Source organism: Oryctolagus cuniculus, chromosome X (assembly GCF_051225735.1).
Source record: "Oryctolagus cuniculus isolate XC-2025 breed Fujian yellow rabbit chromosome X, ASM5122573v1, whole genome shotgun sequence".
NCBI classification, from domain to species: domain Eukaryota; kingdom Metazoa; phylum Chordata; class Mammalia; order Lagomorpha; family Leporidae; genus Oryctolagus; species Oryctolagus cuniculus.
The window spans coordinates 118044832-118069138 of record NC_142888.1 but is presented as its reverse complement, the minus strand read 5'-3'; the positions used below and the strand labels follow the sequence as shown (position 1 = coordinate 118069138).

Genomic DNA, 24307 nt, shown 5'->3' with positions numbered 1-24307 from the left:
ATTTTAAAGTGTGAAATTTGATAAATAGTGAACATAATAGTAAAATAGTGAACACATCCACCGTAATCCCCTAAAATATACTCATGTCTTCCCCTTGTCCTCAAGTAACCTCTGATCCACTTTCTATGACTTTACATGTTCCAGATTTTTATATAAATGGAATCCCAGAGTTAGTACTCTTTCCTTTCTAGCTTCTTTCACTGGCATAATTAATCTGCAAATAATTCATGGTGTTGTGTATACCAATAGTTCATTCTTTTTTCTTGCTGAGTAGTATTTTGGAATATTTTTATCCATACACAACTATGTATTTATCCATTCATATTGACAGACATTGAAGCTGCTTCCAGTTTTTATTTACTACAAAGAATGTTTCCATAAACCTTCACATAAAAGTTTTTTTATGCCTTTAGGCTTTCTTTTCTCTTAGGTAAATAATTAGGAGTGGAATGGCTGGGATACATATAGAAGTATAATTGATTTTTTATGAAACTGCCAAATGTTTTTCAAAAGTCATCATCTCAGCAATAGTGTAAGACAGTCCCAGTCTCTCTACATTCCACTAAAATGTTAAATGATCAATCATTTAAATTATCTATACCCCGGGTTTATTGCAACTCAATTCACAATAGTTAAGATACAGAATCAACCCAAATGCCAGTCAACTGAAGACTGGATAAAGAAATTACGGGATGTATACACCCTGAAATACTACACAGTGGTAAAAAAAATGAAATCCTGTCATTTGTAACAAAATGGATGAAACTGGAAAACATCATACTTCGTGAAATAAGCCAGTCCCCAAAGGACAAATACCATATGTTCTCCCTGATCTGTGATAACTAATAGAGCACCTAAAAGGTAATCTATAAAAGTGAAATTAACACTTCAAGATGCAATGACTTTGAATAGCCCTTGTTTTGACTGTTGAGGAACAGTTTTTTCTTTCATATAAGTTTTTGAATTCTTTACTTACTATAGAGTTAATTACATATGTATAAAGTTAATTGAAAACAGATCGTAGTAAACAATGTGAATAGGAGAGGAGGAGGAAAAAGGGTGGAGTGTGGGTGGGAGGGCGAGTACAGTGGAAAGAATCACTATATTCCTAAAGTTGTACTTATGAAAAGTATAAAGTTCGTATTCTGGAAATAAAATGTTTCTGGGGAAAACAAGTCATCATCTCAGCAATAGTGTACTACAGTCCCAGTCACTCTACATTCCACTAAAATGTTAAATGATCAATTATTTAAACTTCAGCCATGTATTGTAATATGTGTCATGGTATACCACTGTGCTTTTAACTAAAATTTCTGTAATGTGTAATGATCATGAGCATCTTTTCATGGGCCCATTTTGCCATACAAGGGTGTTTCAAAATGTTCATAAAATATGGAATTAAAACATTCATTTTGGTGCACAAAATTTTGAAATCCACATACAAGGCGCCTTCAAAAAGTTCATGGGAATGCATTTTATGAAAAACTACACATGTATTTAAAAATTTACACTAAAATAAACTTATCTTTTAATTCCATTCTCCTCAAACTTTTTGAAGTGCCTTTGTATTGTGACAGAATGGTCAGCAGCACTAACAAGAGAAGCTCAAATGAAGGAACTGAGACACTGTGCTTTGCTGCTATTACTTTCCCCTCCCTCCTGCCCATCACATGCACCCCACCACAAATACCACCCCTACTTACTTTCTGTTAAATTCAGACTCTATTGGAGTCATGTGGGATGAAAAACCTTCCTCTTAACCATTTAATATGAGAATCAGTCATAGGCCTGCAAATGCTTACAAATTTTGATGCATTGACTATAAAAGTTAGGTTTTACTGTATTTCTGTAAGGAAAAAAATTAAGTCTGTCAGTTGCAAATCACAATCAATACTCATACCAACCTGTGTTCCTCAGCAGGAGTTACTCCAAATAAAAGTTAAAATGTATTTTGTGAAGGTGAAATCCCTATGGTGGATATGCCTCCCCTGTTATAGGTCTGCCTTGGCCGAGCTGTTGAACACAACTTATTGGCAATTCATTAGTGCTCTCAAAATCTTGCTGATCATGGTATATAACTTAATTTTTTTAAAGATTTATTTATTTACTTGAAAGTCAGAATTACACACAGAGAGAAGGAAAGGCAGAGAGAGAGAGAGGTCTTCCATCCCTGGTCCACTCACCAGATTGCCGCAATGGCCAGAGCTGCGCCAATCCGAAGCCAGGAGCCAGGTGCTTCTTCCTGGTTTCCCACGCAGGTGCAGGGACCCAAACACTTGGGCCATCCTCCACTGCCTTCCAAGGCCACAGCAGAGAGCTGGATTGGAAGAGGAGCAGCCAGGACACGAACCAGCGTCCATATGGGATGCTGGCACTGCAGGCAGCAGCTTTACCCACTGTGCCACAGTGTCGGCCCCAAGGTATATAACTTATAATTCTATGAATCATTCATAAGAGAATTCCTTTTGATTCTACTAAAAGAATAAAGTGATTCTTGCTCACTGATACTATTGATTCATACATAGCAATCTATGGTTCACCAGTTCTCATGAAGGAAGGTTTATACAGGGAACTGTTAGAACAAAATCTATTGCTATCGTCCAGTGGCTGGAGTCTTTTGCATTATAAATTGGTTATATGAATAAGCAAGAGATAAAAGTCACCAAAAACCAGTTTTTAAAAACATTTTTCATTATTAATAGGATTTTATGTCATCCTGAAGATATAAACATCAGAGTTAAACCAGCTGCAATATGTTTTGGTTTGAAACAATATAATGATGCCAAGTTAACATGGTGGGTGGAATCCATGCCAGCATGTTTACAAAGGATCACTGTCCCATGTTGTGTTAGAGCAGGCAGGTACCAAAAATCCTAACCTAGCTCAGCCCAGATTTGTCATTGAAGCAGATAATTGCACGGCCAGCTTCACCTTGATGATACGTCTCAGAACAGAACCAAAAAGGACTGGCTGTAGCCACCTCCTATTTTGTCTGTCAGCATTCAGATGACAGAGAAGAGCATATCATTCCATTAATTGGAATTCATCTTTACAGAACTGGTTGAAAATTCAGGAGAATGCTAAGCTCTTTTGTCATGAATATGGGGGGAAAAGGCAAAGGCAATGGATCCCCTTGCAAGGTCAATCTCAGAGTTTGTAAAAAGGAATAGGATCTCTCTTTTTCATTATTGACATTCAGGAAAAGGCCTTTCTGGGATTTGGCATAGTAGAATATAATGTTTGAAGCCTACTATTGAGTTCAGGGGGAATTGGAACACAATCCAATGGATACCCTTTCCTATGAGACTCATTTTACAACACTGCTGTTGAGTCTCTAATTAATTCCAGTTAAGTAGTTAACAAAACAACACTTATTTAAATCTAGTTATCATTTAATTCACAGAAATACAATTCTGTGTCTGAATAAATTGATTCATGAGCACAATTCCACTCGCTATTGGGCAATGTATGCTCACTTTCCTTTGTGAAATTTGATGAACATACATACATTGAGGCAAGTGCTGACTGAATCATAATTGATGAGACCTAGTCCCTTCCCACAATAAACTCACACTATTGAGGAGAGAGACAAAGTGTCATTCAACATTGTACAATAGTGCAGTGATCAAGCAATGCACACATGCTATGGAATCACAGAAGCTGCAGACTTAAGATAACAGGGAAATCTTCCTGAAGGAGGCAAAGCAGGGTAACAGCTTAAACAAGGGCCTCAGGTGACAACCAACAGGGTGAGATTAGGGCACTTTGATGTTGCTATACTTTAAAATTGAGGCAGGGTGTTACAAGGTACATATAGAAATATTTATAAATATAATCTGTACATACACACATGTTATTATACACACATAGATATCCTTGCTCTATCAGCTGAAAGGGTCTGGAGGCAGCAAAAACCTAATGGCAAAGGATATAGCTGGCATGCAGACTTGGATTCCAATACCGTTCTTCAATAAAAGGAATCAAAGATCCCTGGAGAAATGACTGATTTTAGGACTGGTGCAGCAAATATTCAAGATGAGCATTGAGCATCTTGTAGTTCCATAAACAATCGCTCAAAATGAAGATGTACAGATGGATGGATGGAAGGGAAGGAGGGACAATGATGAATATGTGTTAAATGGACATGGGTGATAACTAAAAGAGCCCCTTTTAGCCAAAACTTAAATATTTTGAGCAACAAAATAATGTAGTATTGAGCTATATCCCAAGGCGAAAAAATCCATGAATCCATATTCTAAATAGCTTATGTAGATTCTTCACCCTCAAGGAATTCCCTACTCCTTATGTGTAGGCTGCATATAGTGACTTTCTTCCAAGTACATAATGGGAATAAAGAAGGAAGAGAAACTTTACAGGGAAGAAACCTTACAAACACTTTTTTGGTAGGTTCAAGGTCAACAGACACAGTGCTGCCATATTGACAGTACGAATCCTTGATACGATAAAATGGCACTTCTGTGATCTTCCTCCTGAAAATCCACAACTTTAATCCAATTATTGAAAAAAACACATGAATCCCTACTGAGGGTACATTTTGTAAAATATCTATACAGTATTCCTCAAAACTGCCAACATCATCAAAAACAAGGAAAGTGAGATTTGTTAGTCAAAAGCCTAAGGAGACATGATAAGTAGATGGAATAGAGTATTCTGGATAGGATCCTAGAACAGAAAAAGAACACTTGGTAAAAAAATTTTAAATTTGTAAAGTAGACTTTCTCTCTCAAGTGCATTGGTAGCGATGCCTCCCGGGCCAAACCAGCTCCAAGACTTGAAGATACTGGAAATCTACTTAGATCCAAATTCATTTCCAAGGCCAAGGATGTGCAGCTGGGGGTCCTGGATTGTTGAGAGCATTCAACTTCCCTGAAAACCTCAACACAGATCTCAGCATTTTCTATAGGTTGGACCTAAAGATGACAATGAACACAAGAAAGCATTGTGGTGAGACAGTAAATCCTAGAAGTGAACTCAGGAAGTGAACTCAGGAAACAACTTCTCCCCTCGAGATTTCAGTGGAAGCAGAGCCCATGGAACTCCTGGGAGCTGCTGAAGATGAAATTGTGGACCTCAGCTGTGAATCTTTAGAACCTGTGGTTGTTGACTTGACACACAATGACTCTGTTATGATTGTTGACGAAAAGAGGAGGCCAAGGAGCAATGCGCAGAGGCTATGCCCAAGATCATGCTGACAGCTGTGTGGTAAGCAGTGATGATCAAGAATTGTTTAGGGACGGGACTGTGTTTGTGATCACCCATATTCCCAGAAACACCAGGGATAAGGGAGCTATAGAACTTAGGCCCTCTGGTACTTTGAGTTGTCCCGTATGTATGACTGGGTACTTGGAGATTGTGCAGAATGGACATCTCACCGTTACTACAGAATGTGGCCTTGTCATCTGTAGCCAGTATCTCATTGATTCTCTTAAGAATGCTAACACTTCCAAAACTGGTAGGAAAATATTCAGATACCCTATTTATATACAAAGTGTTCAGAGCTGCTCAGGAAGGATGGCTGGACAGACACAAAACCTGGCTGAGTTCTCCACATAATATCTGCTTGCAATTTCTGAACTCAAGAAAACTATTTCAAAACGAATATCTGATATGTAAACTGTTCTTTTGTTTCCAAGCCCTTCTTATATCCTTTTGTTATTTCCAGTTTGATGTTCTGTAAGTGGACCCAAGGGCCCTCCCAGGCCAAGTTCTACATCTCTGCTCCTCTGGGGTGGCACTACTCCAGAGTAGAAGAAAGGAAGTCAAACACACTGGAATTGAGAATTATGGTTCTAGCCTCTTTCTGGAAACTTCATGTTTGCCAGTTCAAGTACTGGCTATTCTGTACTTCTGATCCAGCTTCCCACTAATGCACCTTGAGCGGAGTGGCTGATGGCCCAAGTACTTGGGTTCTTGCCACTCACATCAGAGAACCAGATAGAGTTTCTAGCTCCTGGCTTTTGCCTGGCCTATCCCTGGATGTTGTGGGCATTTGGGCAATGAACCAGCAAATGTAAGCTTGTTCTCTCTCTCACTCTTGCTCTCCCCCACCCTGTCTCTTTGCCTTTCAAACAAACATTTTTTAAAAATTAATATTTGCATTACTTATTTTCTATTTTTTGCTTTCAACATATGTCATTGAATTTGAAGTGAGTTTCTTTATTTTTTAATTTTTTTAACTTTTATTTAGTGAATATAAATTTCCAAAGTACAGCTTATGGATTACAATGGCTTTTCCCCCCCATAACGTCCCTCCCACCCACACCCCTCCCATCTTCCGCTCCCTCTCCCCTTCCATTCACATCAAGATTCATTTTCGATTCTCTTTATATACAGAAGATCAGTTTAGCATACATTAAGTAAAGATTTCAACAGTTTGCTCCCACACAGAAACATAAAGTGAAAAATACTGTTTGAGTACTAGTTATAGCATTAAATCTCAATGCACACTAAGGACAGAGATCCTACATGAGGAGTAAGTGCACAGTGACTCCTGTGGTTGACTTAACAAATTGACACTCTTGTTTATGGCCTCAGTAATCACCCTAGGCTCTTGTCATGAGCTGCCAAAGCTATGGAAGCCCCCTGAGTTCACCGACTCTGATCATATTTAGACAAGGCCATGGTCAAAGTGGAAGTTCTCTCCTCCCTTCAGAGAAAGGTACCTCCTTCTTTGATGACCCCATTCTTTCCACTGGGATCTCACTAGCGGAGATCTTTCATTTAGTTTTTTTTTTTTCCCCAGAGTGTCTTGGATTTCCATGCCTGAAATACCCTCAAGGGCTTTTCAGCCAGATCCGCATGCCTTAAGGTCTGATTCTGAGGCCAGAGTGCTGTTTAGGACTTCTGCCATTCTATGGGTCTGCTGTGTATCTCACTTCCCATGTTGGATCGTTCTCTCCTTTTTTATTCTATCAGCTAGTATTTGCAGACACTATTCTTGTTTATGTGATCCCTTTGGTTCTTAGTCCTATCCTTATGATCAATTGTGAACAGAAATTGATCACTGGGACTAGTGAGATGGCATTGGTACATGCCACCTTGATGGGATTGAATTGGAATCCCCTGGTATGTTTCTAACTCTACCGTTTGAGGTAAGTCAGCTTGAGAATTTGAAGTGAGTTTCAATAAATACCATATAGTTAGATTAAGGGTTTTTAAAGTTTTTATTTATTTTATTTATATGGAAAACAGAAACAAAAAGAAAAAGAATCAGAGAGAGAGAGAGAGAGAGAGAGAGATCTTCCATCTGATGGATTGCTGCACAAATTCCTGAAAAGCTGAGGTTAGACCAGGCCAACATTCAAGAGATGGGAACTCAATCTGGGCTTCTCATATCGATGGCAGGAACCCAAGAACTTGAGCCATCAGCTGCTGCCTCCCTTTGTTTGCATTAGCAGCAAGTTGGTTTAAAGTCAAGCCAGGTCTTGAACCCAGATACTCCAATATGAGTTGAGGGTATCTCATGGGACATCCTCACTAGTATACCAAACACCTGCCTTGGGTTAGCTTTTTATCCATTCTGTCAATATTAACCTTTTAGTTGATTTATTTAGACCATTATCCAGTAATATAATTATTGAGATTTTTTTCCCCATTTTGATTTTTCTCCTGTCTTCTGGTGGATTCATTTTTTTAGAATTCTATTTTTACTTAGCTTTAGTATTTTTGAGTGCATCTCTTTGTATAACATTGTAAATGGTTGTTGTATGTACATACATAATTTACCACAGTCTACTTATATCACTGTAGCAGTTCAAGTGATGTGTAGAAACCTTACTACCTTTTCATGTCCCTTCACCCTTCCCTTCCTAGATTATTCCCTCTGCATACGTTACTTCATCTGGCATAATTTTAAAGATGCAAGAGAAAGAAAGTCAGTCTTACTTATCTATATTTTGGATCTTTCTGTTGCTCTTGCTTCCATTCTGATAATCCAAAAGACTCTCTTCCATCATTGCTTTTTGTTTAGAGAACTTCCTTTTTCAATTTTTTTAGAATACATGTTGGCAATAAATTTTATTAGTTTTCTTTTGTCGGAAAATGGCCTGATCTTCTCTTAATTTATGAAGGATACTTACTCAATATAGTATTCTTAGTTCACTGTACTCCTGTACTCTTCTTTCAGAACTTGAGTTCTGTGCCACATTTTTCTTGCCTCCAGTTTCTAATGGTAAACCCACTGTTATTCAAGTTTTTTTTTTTTCCTACAGTTAATGTTTATTTCTGTCACTGCTATCAAGATAGTTTCTTTGGGGTAGAGTTTGGTCTAGCGGTTAAAATGCCTGTCTCCCACATCAGAATCCCTGGGTTCTATCCCCTGTCAAAGAATCACATAAACAAGACTAGTGTCTGCTAATAATAGCTGATAGAATTAAAAAGCAGATAATGATCCAATATGGGAAGCAGGATACACAGCAAACCCATAGAATGGCAGATGTCCTGAACAGCACTATAGCCTCAGAATCAGCCCTTAAAGCATTCGGATCTAGTTAAAAACCCATGAGAGTTTCGCAGGCTTGGAGAGCCAAGACACTGTGGCAAAAAAAAAAAAAAAAAAAATGACCTAAATGAGAAATCTCTGTGAGTGAGATCCCAGCGGAAAGAACGGGCCATCAAAAAGGAGGTACACTTCTCTGAAGGGAGGAGAGAACTTCCACTTTGACTGTGGTCTTGTCTAAATAAGGTCGGAGTTTATGAACTTAGGGGGCTTCCATAGCCTTGGCAGCTCAGGTCAAGATCCTCGGGTGATTACTGATGTCATAAATAAGAAATCAACAATGGGAGTCAATGTGCACCTACTCCTCATGTAGGATCTCTGTCCTTAATGTGCTGTACTATGCGAATTAATGGTAAAACTACTACTCAAACAGTACTCTATACTTTGTGTGTCTGTGTCTGTTGAAATCTTTACTTAGTATATACTAAGGTGATCTTCTGTATATAAAGATAATTGAAAATGAATCTTGATGAAGAATGGGATGGGAGAGGGAGTGGGAGATGGGATGGCTGTCGGTGGGAGGGAGGTTATGGGTGGAAAAGCCACTATAATCCAAAAGTTGTAGTTTGGAAATTTATATTTATTAAATAAAAGTTAAAAAAATTAAAAAATTAAAAATGGACACAGTGTTGGTACCTAGATAATGTGAGTTATGGTAAAGATCAAATAAGATAATACATGTCAAATACTATAATATATGCAAATCAGCAGTCACTTATTGGTGTTTAAAAATGTGTGTTTATTTGAAAGAGAGAGAGAGGGAGAGAGAAAGAGAGAGATATATCTTCCATGCACTGGTTCCTTCCATAAATGTCCACAACTGCTGGGGCTAGCCAGGGCAAAGCTGGGAGCCAGAAACCAATCCAGGTTTCCCATGTGAACCTTGTTAGTGGCAGGAACCCAACTACTTGAGCAATCATCTGCTGCATCCCAGGGTGTGCATTAGCAGGAAGCTGGAATTCCAGCAGACTCATGACTGAAACTCAGGCACTCTGATATAGGGATGTGGGTTTCTTCTAACTGCTGCATCAAATACCCTCTCCCCATGATAACTTTTTCTATGATTCCGCACATGATTCTAATGTTCATTCAGGATTGCTCTAATGGTTGATGTTTCAGGCAGAACTGGCAAGAAGAGATAGAGCATGGTAAAGAGGATGAGGTTTAAAACAAAGTTTGGGAGGCTGTTAGCCCTTGGCTTTACCATGAAATAAGTTGTTGGGGGGCTGGCACTGTGGTGTAGCGGGTAAAGCTGTTGCATGCAATGCTGGCATCCCAAATGGGCAGTTTCAAGTGCCAGGTGCTCCGCTTCCGACCCAGCTCTCTGCTATGGCCTGGGAAAGCAGTAGAAGATGGCCCAAGTCCTTGGGTCCCTGCACACCTGTGTGGGAGACCCAGAAGAAGCTCCTGGCTTCTGGCTTCGGATCGGCACAGCTCCGTCCATTGTGGCCTTCTGGGGAGTGAACCAGCGAAGGGAGGACCTCTCTCTCTCTCTGCCTCTTCTTCTCTGTGTAACTCTGACTTTCAAAATAAATAAATAAATAAATCTTTTTAAAAAAGTGGTTGCGGGGGCCGGCGCCATGGCTCACTTGGTTAATCCTCCGCCTGTGGTGCCAGCATCCCATATGGGCTCCGGGTTCTAGTCCCGGTTGCTCCTCTTCCAGTCCAGCTCTCTGCTGTGGCCTGGGAAGGCAGTGGAGGATGGTTCAAGTGCTTGGGTCCCTGCACCCGTGTGGGAGACCAGGAGGAAGCACCTGGCTCCTGGCTTCGGATCAGCACAGTGCTGGCCATAGTGGCCTTTTGGGGAGTGAACCAACAGAAGGAAGACCTTTCTCTCTGTCTCTCTCTCACTGTCTGTAACTCTACCTGTCAAATAAAAAGAGTGGTTGGGGACATGTGTCTTCCCATTTTGATCATCTCTTACATTTGCCTGTACTCACTGAGGTTTTGAACTTTCTTTATGCAAGGGCCACACAACCAACCAAAGAGAGAGCTGGGACTTTTACAGATTTTCTCTAAAAAAATTGATTTTGGTAAGAGGATCTGTGTTCAATACCTGGCTCAGGATCCTGGATCTAGCTTGCTGCAACAGTGCACCCTGGGATTCAGTAGATGATGGTTCAAGTAGTTAGATCCATGCCACCTACATGGGAAAGCTGGATTGAGTTCCTGTCTCCCAGAATCAGCTTAAGTTAGCCCCTGGCTGTTGTGGGCATTAGGGTAGTGCACCAGTAGATTGGAGATCTCTTTCTGTCTCCACCTCTCTGCCTTTCAAATAAATAAAATATTTTTTAAAAAAAATCAGATTCCCCACTTCCCACCCTAAATTTAACCCCAGATTCTTCCATCATTATTACCATTGTTTTGTTTTGTTTTCAACCACAGAAGAATCTCCCTTAAGATTGGTTAACAGGTAAGTCAGCCCAATTTCTATAATGTTCTTCAGAGTTGAGACAATACAAGCAAATAGGTAAGGTTGTTTTGTATTTACTAAGACTCAGAAACAAGGCCCATATATATCAGACTATGTGAAAATAGTTATCTTTGCAAACAATATGAAGCACATAATTTTGTTCTGCAGAGGGATACTAACTCTAGAGATAGAGTAAGGAAGGAACTCAAGATCAATAAAGCTCAGGCTTTGGAGTTATACAGACTGGACAGGATAGGTGTGAAGTGCCTAGCACATAGTATGTCTTCAATAGATGTACTTATTATAACCAACATCCCATGATACTTAGATGCAACTGCCTAAGAAAATGAAATCGTTCTAGAAGCCTGAGCAGGGGGCAGAGAGGCTAAGGAAGGCTGAGACACTCCTGATTTCCAACTCCAGCTCTACCACTTATTCACTCTATGATATTAAAAATCACCTAACTTCCCTAAGTCTCAATTGGCTTGTCTGTAAAATGGGCATAGTAATGGTACCTACCTCATTATAGTTGTGATGAAAATCAAATGAAATAATGCATGCAAATCACCATTTACAGGGTGCTCAATAAATGATAGCTATTTTGATTACCCTTTCAAGGTGAAACAATTTCTAGCCAAAGCACTAATATCAGTGATTCCTTTTATTTGATGAACCAATCTGCATCTGATTAACTCTTTATAAGTACCTCTTGGGGATAGAATTGTAATGTGTCCTTCACTTTCTCTCACGAGGAAGATTTGGCTGGAATTCTATGCTCAGGAAATTAATAACCTCTGCAAATCCATTTGCATAAGTACTTCTGCTATCACAGTGACATTTAAGAATGCATCCTGATCTGGTCCTGTCAGTACAGAAACGGAGTTGCAGGAATGAACATAAACTCAAGGCTTGGTGTTTAGTTGTTCTAAGACTTTTTATCCACAAGCTCTGTGTATGCCTTATTTTGCTGAGTTAGACTATAAAGCTTTTGGCAGCAAACTGGCTGTGGAGGAAGAGTACTGAACGAAAGACTTCCAGTTTCTGAATCACAGAAATTCTGTATGGGAAAAGGAGATAAAAACCCAGTTTTCAATGTCCCCCCCCCCAATACATTGACTCCAGCCTCTCTTTCTGGAACTGTGATCTCTCTTGGCTTAGGGGACACTCTTGCCCCTCAGGAAGGGCTTGATCCTTTTAAGGTCTGCAAAAGATAGCCACTTATATCTGATTAACCAGATCCAAACATAGGGTAATTGGGCCCTTGTCAGCATCCCATTTTGCATATTACTTTATCAAGGGCAAAGGTACACCTCAGCAAATGTCGGGCCTAGTCTCAATCTCTAATAACTCGAAGTCTAATGGCATTGTGGATGAGAGTTCCATGCTGAACTCAGATCCATTCTGCCATTTTCTGGTTGTGTGATCTTTGATAAATCTCTCACTTAGATTTCTTTATTTGTAAAATGGAAGGAATAAGAGTGCTTCCAAATAGGTCTTGGGTTTATATAAGGTAATGATTAGCAAAATGCTGGATGCAGCAGGAGCTCTCAGCAACTGGTAGTTATCATGTTGATTATTAACGCAAGTTGCATCAAGATCAAATGGGTCAAGTTAAAGCATTTTCCTACTGGGGAGTCTGGCTTCAAAAGTGGATCTACTCAAGAATTTTCAGTGTTCGAATTTTTCAACAAATAGCTGATAAAAAATTGAAGACTTACCCTAAATTTGTTTTTAACAAAAGTGAACGCTAAAATGATGATGAAAGTACACTCTCATATATTGCTAATAGAAATGTGAATTGTTACAGCCTGCCTAGAGCAGAATCTGGGGTTATCTACTAAAATTAAATAAATAGATACATTTCAACATGGCAGTGCCAATCTTGAGAATCCACCCCACAGACTAAAAGTTCTGAAAATGAAAGGTATGTTTTTGAGGAGGAGTTTGGCTAAACCAGGGCCTTCTATGCCACTATTTAAAGGAATGAGGTAGTTTCCATGGTATATTGTTAAAGAGAGAAGTAAGATGTAATAGTATATATAATTGGGTTTTACTGTTTTAAAATTGAATGATCAAAAATTTCCCTTATGTATGTGTAATATACATAATTACATAATATACATATTCTATACATGCATGAGAGGAGCCATGGAAAGATACATACCAGATTATTTAAGTTGCTGACTTTCATGGGTTGATATGGGTATAAGGAAATAAGGATACATATTTTTTAAAGAAAAGTGACAACAATGAAGAATTGTATTCAATAGTCATTTATTGGCAAAAGGGTGTCTGTGTGTATGTTTGCATGTGTTCAAGTACATACATACACATGTATAGAAAGAAGTGAGAAAGGATGGTCAGCAAGCTGTCATTGGTGTATATCTTGAGGGAACAAAAAGTAGAAAACAGTGATTTACTTATCTATTTATTTATTAACTCCACATAATTAGAACCTAAAAACTCTCCTTAGCTTGAGTTTTTGCTTAAAAATTGGTAACAGGGGCTGGCACTGTGGCACAGCAGGTTAACGCCCTGGCCTGAAGTGCCGGCATCCCATATGGGTGCTGGTTCGAGTCCTGGCTACTCCACTTCCGATCCAGCTCTCTGCTATGGCCTGGGAAAGCAGTAGGAGATGGCCCAAGTCCTTGGGCCCCTGCACCCGTGTGGGAGACCCGGAAGAAGCTCCTGGCTCCTGGCTTCAGATAGGCGCAGCTCCGGCCATTGCAGCCAATTGGGGAGTGAACCATCGGATGGAAGACCTCTCTCTCTGCCTCTCTTCTCTCTCTGTGTAACTCTGACTTTCAAATAAATAAATAAATAAATAAATCTTTTAAAAAATTGGTAACAGTAGTTCTATTGGGGGAGGCAATTTCCCAGTTGTACAAGTATCTGTTGAAATATTCATTGTGTATCTCAAAACTACTAAAGGAGTATGCAGCTTCCCCTAGAAGGGTATGTTATCTATTGCCTTTGGGAGGACTTAGAAAAACTCAATTCTGATTGGTTCCACCAGGACCAATGAAAAGCCCAGAAGCTACATAAACAACAGTGTCAGTTATCCTCTCATTTAGCAGATGTTGAATAAGCATCTATCAGGTCCTGGGCATTGTGCTCAACCTTGAAGAAACAAGAATGAGCAGGAGTTGAGGTAATCACTGATCTCATGGCACTCACAGTACAGTTGGGGAGACAGAATTAAATTAGTTAGCAAATGAATAAATAAAATAATTACAAGTTGTACAAACAGAGAGAAGGAAAGCTACAGGGGACTATCACAGCAATGTATGAAAATAATGTATGTTGCTCAAAAATGTGTGATATTTTAAAATGTAGATAAATGTAGCCAGTATTAATTTAAAGTGATATTGAATTCATAACTACCTTTTGCCATACATTTTTTTTTCCTCAGTCACCATATTCTAATAGCATTGCTATTACAGGGGCAGTTGGGAGGGTAGGATGGGAAGAGATACCTCGTGAAATCTGTAAACATTAAAAAGAACTCTTGACATGCGTCCATATTTGAGAGACCTTGGGCTTTCTAAATGAAGGTTGTATTGTTATGACATAAACCACAAATGGATTTTAAAATAATTGCTGATACATTCTTTTAAAAAATTCTTAATCAAAGGTCCCATGATTAACTGATTTGCTCAGTAAAAAATAATTGTTATTTTAAAAGGAGTCTTGATACTCAAAATAATTCTAAACCACCAGTCTAATAAGGTCCTGGCACCCATAGTGGCATATGTGAGCATCAGGCAAGTACTAGTAAGCACTAATATTCTGTAAAAGAGGATCGCAAACTCATTGCCCTGACACCCATCTCTCACTTCCCAAAGATACCTAGAAGCAGAAGGAATGGAAGACCACTACCCCATCCATGCAGAGTGCCAGGCTAGGATTTGATCTAGTTTGCAAAAGTGTCCCACTTTCTGCAGAGGAGCTGCCACCACATATAACACTGGGGAATGGGGACCCTAGGACTACCAGCTGTGTGCTTGGCACCACACTGAATAAGCAAGAGATTCATAAGGAAAATAGCATTCAGTCTTCACTCTCGTTGAGCAGCAAGCCTAGCAGGAAGTTAAGACTTGCTTGCAGCAAAAATTCAGGACTGAGATTTAACAGGACTTGCAGTTGGAACCAGTTGGAAACAATTTATATCAATTGATATAAATATAACCAATATTTTCTGTTAGGTATCCAAACTCTGTTTATTTAGATTATTTTTATTGGAAATTCTTCTAGATGTATTACAAATTTGTCTTATTCCATAGAACATTCTGGGCATAATTTAATATTTTCCTGATGACTCAGGATCACCAATATGAATATCCTTTATTATACCTCATCTGCTTTTACATTATTCTGAATTCTCTTTCTTTCCACCTTTGGCTGTCAGCTGTCACTGCTCACCCACAGTTAATGAACCTGTCTCATCCAACCCTCTCAGCTCTTGGCTAATCATTGATAATAATAGCAAAAACTGCATTGATCCTCTGCTACTCACCAGGCCCTGTGCCAAGTGCTTTGTATGCATTAATTAATTAAATCATCAGGATAACCCTTGAGGCAGATACAATTATTGTTCCCAAATTACAGATGGGGTAACCAAGGCCCAGAAGAGTCAAGTAATTTGCCTAAATTTATAAAGAGGCATTCAGCAGAAGTAGATTTGGACCCTGATAAGATGGTCTCAAGATTTCAAGTTCCTTACCACCACATCAGCACCTTTCAAAATTTTTGATATAATGAGTCACAATCAGAAATACATTTTATAACCATCCACTAGATACACACATATAAAACTGAATCAAAACTTCCCATCCACTAGACACACACACATATAAAACTGAATCAAAACTTCCAATGACACTGTTATTATAAGGAACATCCTCTGATGTTCTATTGCATTCTATTCCACATCAGCAGCAGCAGCAGCACTATCACCATTATTATCAATATTAATTTTGCATGTGACCCACTGAAATCGTTTCTTCTCCCATCAATGCATCACAATCCATGGTTGGAAAAATACTGCAGCACAATTTAGGGCTAGCATGCAACACACGCAGGGTCACCACTAGCCATGACACTTTGGTATGAAAGTGTCATGTCCCTTGACACTGTCCCTTTACCAAGATGATTCACTCTGTCTTTCAAAAACTTGTTGGACCTGGTGCTGTAGCATGGCAGGTAAAGTCACCACCTGTGGTGCCGGCATCCCATATGGGTACTGGTTCGTGTCACAGCTGCTTCACTTCCAATCCAGCTCTCTGCTATGGCCTGGGAAAGCAGTGAAAGATGGCCCAAGTCCTTGGGCCCCAGCACCTGCGTGGAAGACCTGGAGGAAGCTCCTGGCTCCTGGCTCCTGGCTCCTGGCTTCAGATCCGCTCAGCTCTGGTGGTTGTGGTTACCTAGGGAGTGAACCAGTGGATGGAAGACCTATCTTTCTCCCTCCCTCTACCTCTGCCTCTCTGTAGCTCTGCCTTTTAAATAAAAAATTATTATTTAAAATAAAAACTTGTCATAAGATGCTGATTTTATTAGAGTAAAACTCTACTGTCATATGCCAAAAAATGGTTAAAAATACACAAATAAATGTTGAGGTCTACATTATAAATAGTGGCCCCATTACAAAATGAGATGAGTACAACTACTGGTTCTTGGGGACAAAGAAACAAGATGACAAAATAGGTTAAGGAGTATTTGTTAAATGGGTAAACTGGCTCAGTGTACCTGCATGCCCAGGATTTGGGACAGCTCTTTTGCTTTCTTAGGGCCATTCAGCTCACTTCCTAATTAGAATTGCTAGTTAAAATATAGGGTACTCATTTTAAGTGGAATTTTAGATAAACAACAAATCATTTTGAGTATAAGCTTGTTCCACATAATATTTGGGAATACTCTATACAAACATGCATTGTATATATCAAAATTGCAAAAGGGAGAAATTTTAAATATTCTCAATACAAAAAAGGTAATGAGTGTGAGGTGTTGGATTTATTAATTGTCTTTATTTAATCATTACACAATGTATACATATATCAAAATATCACATTTTACCCCCAAAATACATATAATTACTTGTCAGTAACAAAATATTTTATTTTATTTTTTAAGGATTTATTTTATTTATTTGAAAGAGTTACAGAGAGAGAGAGTTAGAGACAGAGAGAGGTCTTCCGGCCGGTGCCGCGGCTCAATAGGCTAATCCTCCACCTAGCGGCGCTGGCACACCGGGTTCTAGTCCCGGTGGGGGCACCGGATTCTTTCCTGGTTGCCTCTCTTCCAGGCCAGCTCTCTGCTATGGCCCGGGAGTGCAGTGGAGGATGGCCCAAGTGCTTGGGCCCTGCACCCCATGGGAGACCAGGAGAAGCACCTGGCTCCTGCCATCGGATCAGTGCGGTGCGCCAGCTGCAGCGCGCCAGCCATGGCAGCCATTAGAGGGTGAACCAACGGCAAAAGGAAGACCTTTCTCTCTGTCTCTCTCTCTCACTATCCACTCTGCCTGTCAAAAAAAAAAAAAAAAAGAGAGAGAGAGAGAGAGGGAGAGGTCTTCCATCTGCTGGTTCACTCCCTGGGTGGCTGCAATGGCCGGAGCTGAACTGATCTGAAGCCAGGAGCCAGGAGCCTCTTCTGGGTCTCCCACACGGGTGCAGGGACCTAAGGACTTGGGTCATCTTCCACTGCTCTCCCAGGCCACAGCAGAGAGCTGGATTGGAAGAGGAGCTGCTGGGACTAGAACTGGCACCCATATGGGATGCCAGCATTTCAGGCCAGGGCGTTAACCTGCTGTGCCGCAGCACCGGCCCCAAAATATTTTATTTTAATTTTTAAAGATTTATTTTTATTTGTAAGGCAGAGTTACACACACACGCACACACACACACGCACACACAGAGAGAGAGAGAGGGAGAGAGAGAGAGAATCTTCCATCCACTGGTTCACTATCCAAATGGCTACAACAGTCAGAGCAGGGCTGATCTGAAGCCAGGATCTAGGAGCTTCTTCCAGATCTCCCAAGTAGGTGCAGGACCACAAGCACTTGGACCATCTTTCACTGCTTTCCCAGGTGCGTTAGCAGGGAGCTGGAGAGGAAGCAGGGCATCCAGGAATCAAACTGGCATCTGTATGAGCTACTTGTGTTGCACGCAGCAACTTAACATGCTAGGCCACAGTGCCAGCTCCAACAAAATAAGAATACTTTTTAAATATTCATTGCTTATCTGAAATTTAAATCTCACAGGGCATCCTGTATTTATCTACTAAATCTGGGAAATCCATTTCCAAAACAAAATTGAAGTGTTAGGGATCTGAAGCAGTTGTCATTAGATGGCAGTTGTGTTGTTATAACTCCATACCTGTCACAAGGCAGGGGACTGTTCAGGGCCAAGTGGATAATCCTGAAAGAAAGTGGGCAGGGGGGTGGTTTGCATATACAAGCACTGTGGGCTGGAGTGGTCAGGGAAGACTCCCTGGAAGAAACAACCTTAGAAGGATGGAAGAAAAAAATCAAAAGATGTTTCATGATAGCAAGCTGAGCTGAGGTGAACTATAACATGTATATTATGATCAGCAGAAGATGAGTTTGATTATTTTTAAGATCCTTCATAGTGGGGTATATGAATGCAGTCAGGGAGCCTTTTGATGGCATTTCTGTAAAATGTATAGAGAACACTAAATCATTACAGGAAAATTATGACAATACTGAACTTGCCAGGCACTGTATCAAGCTTTTTATGTGCATCATCTTGATTTTCACAACACAACTATATGGCAGACAACATTAGCATCCTAATTTTATAGCTGAAAAAAAAAAAAAAAACAGGCTACGTGGATGTTAAATAACATGCCCAGAGTCACAAGGTTTGTAAATGATGGCGCTGGGGTTTGAATTCAGATCTGTCTGACTCTGGAACCTATACTCTTCACTACCACATTATGCTGCTAAAATAATGCAGAAAAAAAACAAATAAATGTTGTGGAACATAGTTTCTGAGGCACTCAAGTTACTGCAATGTGTTAGGAACAGAGAGACATGAAATGATACAGGAAGCAACACTTACATTCACAAGCGTCATTCTCCCTACATCCTTGCTACTTTTTCAAGGCAAATAGCAAAAATATGTTGTAGTGAAAGGGCCATGTCTATGTCCCCGTTTACCACTCTTTCTGAAAACTGTAAACTGATAAGAAACTCTAACAAGCAAAGAAGAATCAAGAAGTACTGCATCTAATCCATGGTGTTGTAGTCCCAGGTTTAAAGACCCACAGTAAATAAAGCAAACATCTGGATCACAGGAGCCAGTGTCCTGGCAAGCATTCTTTCCGTGACAGAAACAACAAAAATCCCTGGAAAGCCTAAACACCAGTTGTGTTCTTTTAGACACCTATTACAGTGGGCTTTCTTACCCATCTGTAATCTATTCAATCTGAAACTGGTTACTATGTTAACAGATAACACAGCTTTAATTTATTTGCCAAAACACTTGGCTTCCAAATGCTTATTATTATTTATTTACACATCATTGTTAAGACACAATGCCTGTACTTTGCAATAGGAGCGTTAACCACAAATGGATCAATGTTATCAAGGTTTGAGGAATGGTTGTTACTGTGATTATTTGTTGTTGATCCCTTTCCTCCTATCCATCTAACCTCATCAGAGAAGCTGAGGTAGGCAAAGTGAAGCCACAGAATGAACCAAAGGGCTCCATATGATATGCTAGTATATAAGTTATCTGCGGTAGGAATGGGAAAGAACTTTTTTTTTAGTATTTAACAATTTCTGTAGTATAAATACACCCACACTGGCCAATTTCAAGCTACCAACAACCTCACTGAATGTGAAGTTTTTTAGGGACAATAACAATAGCTCTTTGGAGCTGGCAACACCTTGTCTTTTCAGTATGTCAAAAATGATTGGGACTTATCAGTATGGAAATGGTTATCCAAAAGACAGATCATCTACACAGTAGGCTACTAAGCAGTTGTTACATACGCTGATGTGGATCTACATTTATTTATAAATTTTCTTTTTAAAAATACATATACCTATATTTATCAACATGGAAAATATCTTCAATATACAATTATTAAGATTTTCTTAAGTCACTAATCAATATTAGTATAAAACTCATTGTATTTTTTAAGAACTTTATATTTTTGAAGGTCAGAGCTACAGATGGGGCGAAGGGTCTTCCATTTTCTGGTTCACTCTCCCAGATGGCCTGAATGGCCAGGGCTGAGCCAGGCCAAATCCGGGAGCCAGGAGCTTCTCACAGGTTTCCCATGTAGGTGGCAGGGGCCCAGGCACTTGGGCTGTCTTCTGCTGCTTTTCCCAGGCCATTAGCAGGGAGCTGGATAGGAAGTGGAGCAGCTGGGCCTGGAACCAGTACCCATATGGGATGCCAGCATCACAGGCAGTGGCTTTTCCTGATACACCACAATGCCAGCCCTTCATTGTATTTTTAAAAATATTGTGTGTAGGGTCCAGCTTTGACCTAGTAGTTAAGATGGCAGCTAAGATGCCTGAGTCCCGTACTGAACTGTCTGGGTTTTGATACCTAGCTCTGCTCCTGATAATGCACGCCCTGGAATGCAGCAGGTGATGGCTCCAATAACTGAGTCCTTGCCACCAACGTTAGAGACCCAGACTGAGTTTCCAGTTCCTGGCATTGGCTTGGCCCAGCACAAGCTGTTGGGGCATTTTAGAAGTGAACCAGCCGATGGAACTGCTCTTGATCTTTCTCTCTGTTTCTCCACCTCTCAAATATAAAATAATTTTTAAAGGGATATGTATAGTCATAACACATAAAAGTCATTTGAGCATATATATCAAAATATTAACACTAGTTATCAGTAGGTGGTAGAATTATGTGCAAATTTTACTTTCCATTTTTAAAGTTTTCTAATTAAAAATTTGTTTACAGAGGCCATATATTACTTCTATATCCATATACATATATTTACATGTATGTAAGTACATGAAATCAGTCCTCTGTATCCATGGGTTCTGCATCTGTGGATTCAACCAAACATGGATAAAAAAAGCATTCAGGGGAAAAATTGTATCCTTACTGAATTTGTGAAGATTTTTCTTGACATAATTCCCGAAAACAATACAGTCTAACAATTGTTTATATAACATTTATATTGTATTGGGTATTAAAAGTAATCTAGAGATGGGGCCGGTGCTGTGGCATAGCAGGTGAGGCCACTACCTGTGGTGCCGGCATCCCATACAGATGCCAGTTCTAGTTCCAGTTGCTCCTCTTCCAGTCCAGCTCTCTGCTGTGGCCTGGGAAGGCGGTAGAAGGTGACCCAAGCCCTTGGGCCCCTGCGCCCATGTGGGAGACCCGGAAGAAGTTCCTGGCTCCTGGCTTTGGATTGGCACAGCTCCGGCTGTTGCAGCCAATTGGGGAGTGAACCAGCAGAAGGAAGACCTCTCTCTCTCTGCCTCTCCTTCTCTCTCTGTGTAACTCTGACTTTCAAATGAATAAATAAATCTTTTTTAAAAAAGTAATCTAGAGATGGCTTGAAATTATAGGAGGATGTGCATTTGTTATATATCAACCCTATGGTATTTTATATCAGAGAATTGAGAATCATAGATTTTGGCATACACAAGAGTTCCTGGAATCAAATCCCCCATGGATACCAAGGGATGACTGCCTGTATATAAATATATATATATTTAATTTTTGTAAACAAGCACTTGCACTCTTTGTTATTTAATGGACCCTCTTCCATTTCCTTCATCCCCATTCTCCAGGTAGAAGTGGTGGAACATGGATGGGGCAGGATGCAAGGAGACCAGGAGCACCAGCCCCCCATGGGACTTACTCCTCTTTCTTGAGTAAAGGGTAAAGAAAGCAAATTTATCTAATATTCCAGAGCAAATGAGTAGCTGTGCACTGACTACAGAATGCTCTAGGCTGGTAGCTCAGGCCAGATCTCCTTATCACCTCATTGACAGGACCTCAACAGATTATTCTTTTTTTTAAAGATTTGAGATTTAATGCTATAACTAGTACTCAAACAGTATTTTTCACTTTATGTTTCTGTGTGGGAGCAAACTGTTGAAATCTTTACTTAATGTATGCTAAACTGATCTTCTGTATATAAAGAGAATCAAAAATGAGTCTTGACATGAATGGAAGGGGAGAGGGAGTGGATAAGGGGAGGGTTGCGGGTTGGAGGGACGTTATGGGGGGGAAGTCATTGTAATCAATATTCTGTACTTTGGAAATTTATATTCATTAAATAAAAGTTTAAAAAAAGATAAAGAAAAAAAAGATTTATGTATTTATTTGAAAGTCGGAGTCACACGGCGGGGGGGGGGGGGGGGGGGCATCTCCCATCTTCTGGTTCACTCCTCAATTGGCCGGAACAGCCGGAGCTGCATTGATCTAAAGTCAGGAGCCAGGAGCTTCTTGCAGGTCTCCCATGCAGGTGCAGGGGCCCAAGGACTTGGGCCATCTTCTACTGCTTTCTCAGGCCATAGTAGAGAGCTGGATCAGAAGTGGAGCAGTCAGGACTTGAACTGGTACCCATATGGGATACTGGCACTGCAGGCAGACTTTACCTGCACCAGATTATTCTAATTTAGCTCTTTACAAATGAAGAATGATAGGTATAAATTGAATTTGGAGATTTGCTACAGGTAGATTAGAGTTCTGCAGTCTAAATCATAGCACCCATACTGATTTCTTAACAGTGTCTTATGACACTCTATTTAGTTTTTCAGGCTGACTAACTGGCATAATTATGTTTCAAAAATACCATGATCTGAATAGAGTTGTAAGCCAATTCACAGTGTAATTGAAAGGTAACAGTGTTTGCCATTTATCCTAAGAGACTAACCATCGTAAATAATACTGCTTTGATGGGGAAACATGCTTCAGGTTTCCAACTGACATACATACTAATGTTTGGAACACAACATGATTCATTTGTAAATAGGGGGCTGCCAACTGGGGACCAGGTGGTCTGATCCTAACAGATCAGGGCCTTATGCTTCTCATATGGAAATGTCTTTACAGATGTGCTATTGTGATCAATGAATAATTTTAAAGCATTTGGGAAACGTTAATTATTGATCCTTGCTTGCCTGACTAAAGGGTCTACAAAATGCTACACAAATTCAGTCTGGTCAGCCCATTACGAAATAACTGTGCTGCTTGTCTTTTTCTCCGGCTGATTGCTTTCAAATGGTTTAGTTATAGTTTTGAGTTTATTTAAGAAGAGCTCAAATAAAATCGGGGATCAATCATTATCACAGAAAACACAGTTGAAGGATATGGTTACATTTAACAGAGAAACTCAGCTTCTTTCTCAAGCAACAAAGGTGACTAGAGTATTTTAGTCTCCCAGTTGTACCCCACCTTTTGCAATGCCATTTCTTACACCTATTGTACTTCCTATCCCAAGCTTTCTGGTTTCTTCCTTCAAAAACTCCAAAAGCCATTTTAAAAAGATATTTCTCCAGGAGTAATAGAAAACTACTAACTGCTTTGTTTTTGTGGAGAAGGGTTGTTATTCTCATTTATAATTCAAATTTGCTCCTTTGGGCATGCAAGCTCTCTAACCCAAACGTTTATGTAGTTTCCTTCATACTTCTTTCTGGGCATGCATCTGTTCTTGATAAATTATGGTTATAATCTGTTAGAGATTCTACAGAATCTGCTTCTAGAGCAAAAAGGTGTGCTATTGTGATCAATGAATTAGGGCTCAACCTAAGTCTGCCAACAGTACAAAGCTGTACAGTAAAAAGCCAACACTTTAGCCTAAGCATCAGAAGGCACAGGGTCTAGTTTTGCCTTTGTAATTAACTAGCTGCATTCCCTACAGAGAATCTCTTCCCTTCGCTTAGGTTTAGTTAACCTCTTCATCTGGAAAATAGGTAGGATTTAAAACTGAGTTTGGGAGGAAAGGCAGGAGCCGGCACATATTGAAGGTAATCTAACGGGAGGGCCATCTGGTTGAACGAGATTATCCATCAAGAGTTTCATCTCCCCACCTGAGGGCAGGCCAGCAGATTCTCTCTTGCTGGAGCAGTCATCAAAAGTTCACAATTCCTTTTTATCTTGGATCAAATGGCAACAGCTCCAGCTGAGAAAGTGCAGCCGGTTATCCCTGGAAGGGAGAATTCAGAGCTCAGAGGTAAAGTGGAAAACCAGGAATAAAAGATCACTGTCACACTCTTATGAACTTCTGGTCATTTCTGAATTGTGGCAGGAATGGGTGGAAGTGGAATTCTTTATATTGTTTTTCTTCTTGATTCATGTTGTGTTGGAACAGATAGAATGTTTGGGTTATTTCCAAACCTTTGAGAAGATGACTTTGTGGTAATTCTGTTTTACTTG

At 39.9% G+C, this 24307-nt stretch overlaps 1 pseudogene; it reads left to right on the top strand.

The window, feature by feature from the left end:
* Nucleotides 1-4943: 4943 nt before the first annotated feature.
* Nucleotides 4944-24307, top strand: part of LOC127487107 (E3 ubiquitin-protein ligase RNF4 pseudogene) — a 111589-nt pseudogene continuing 92225 nt past the window's right edge.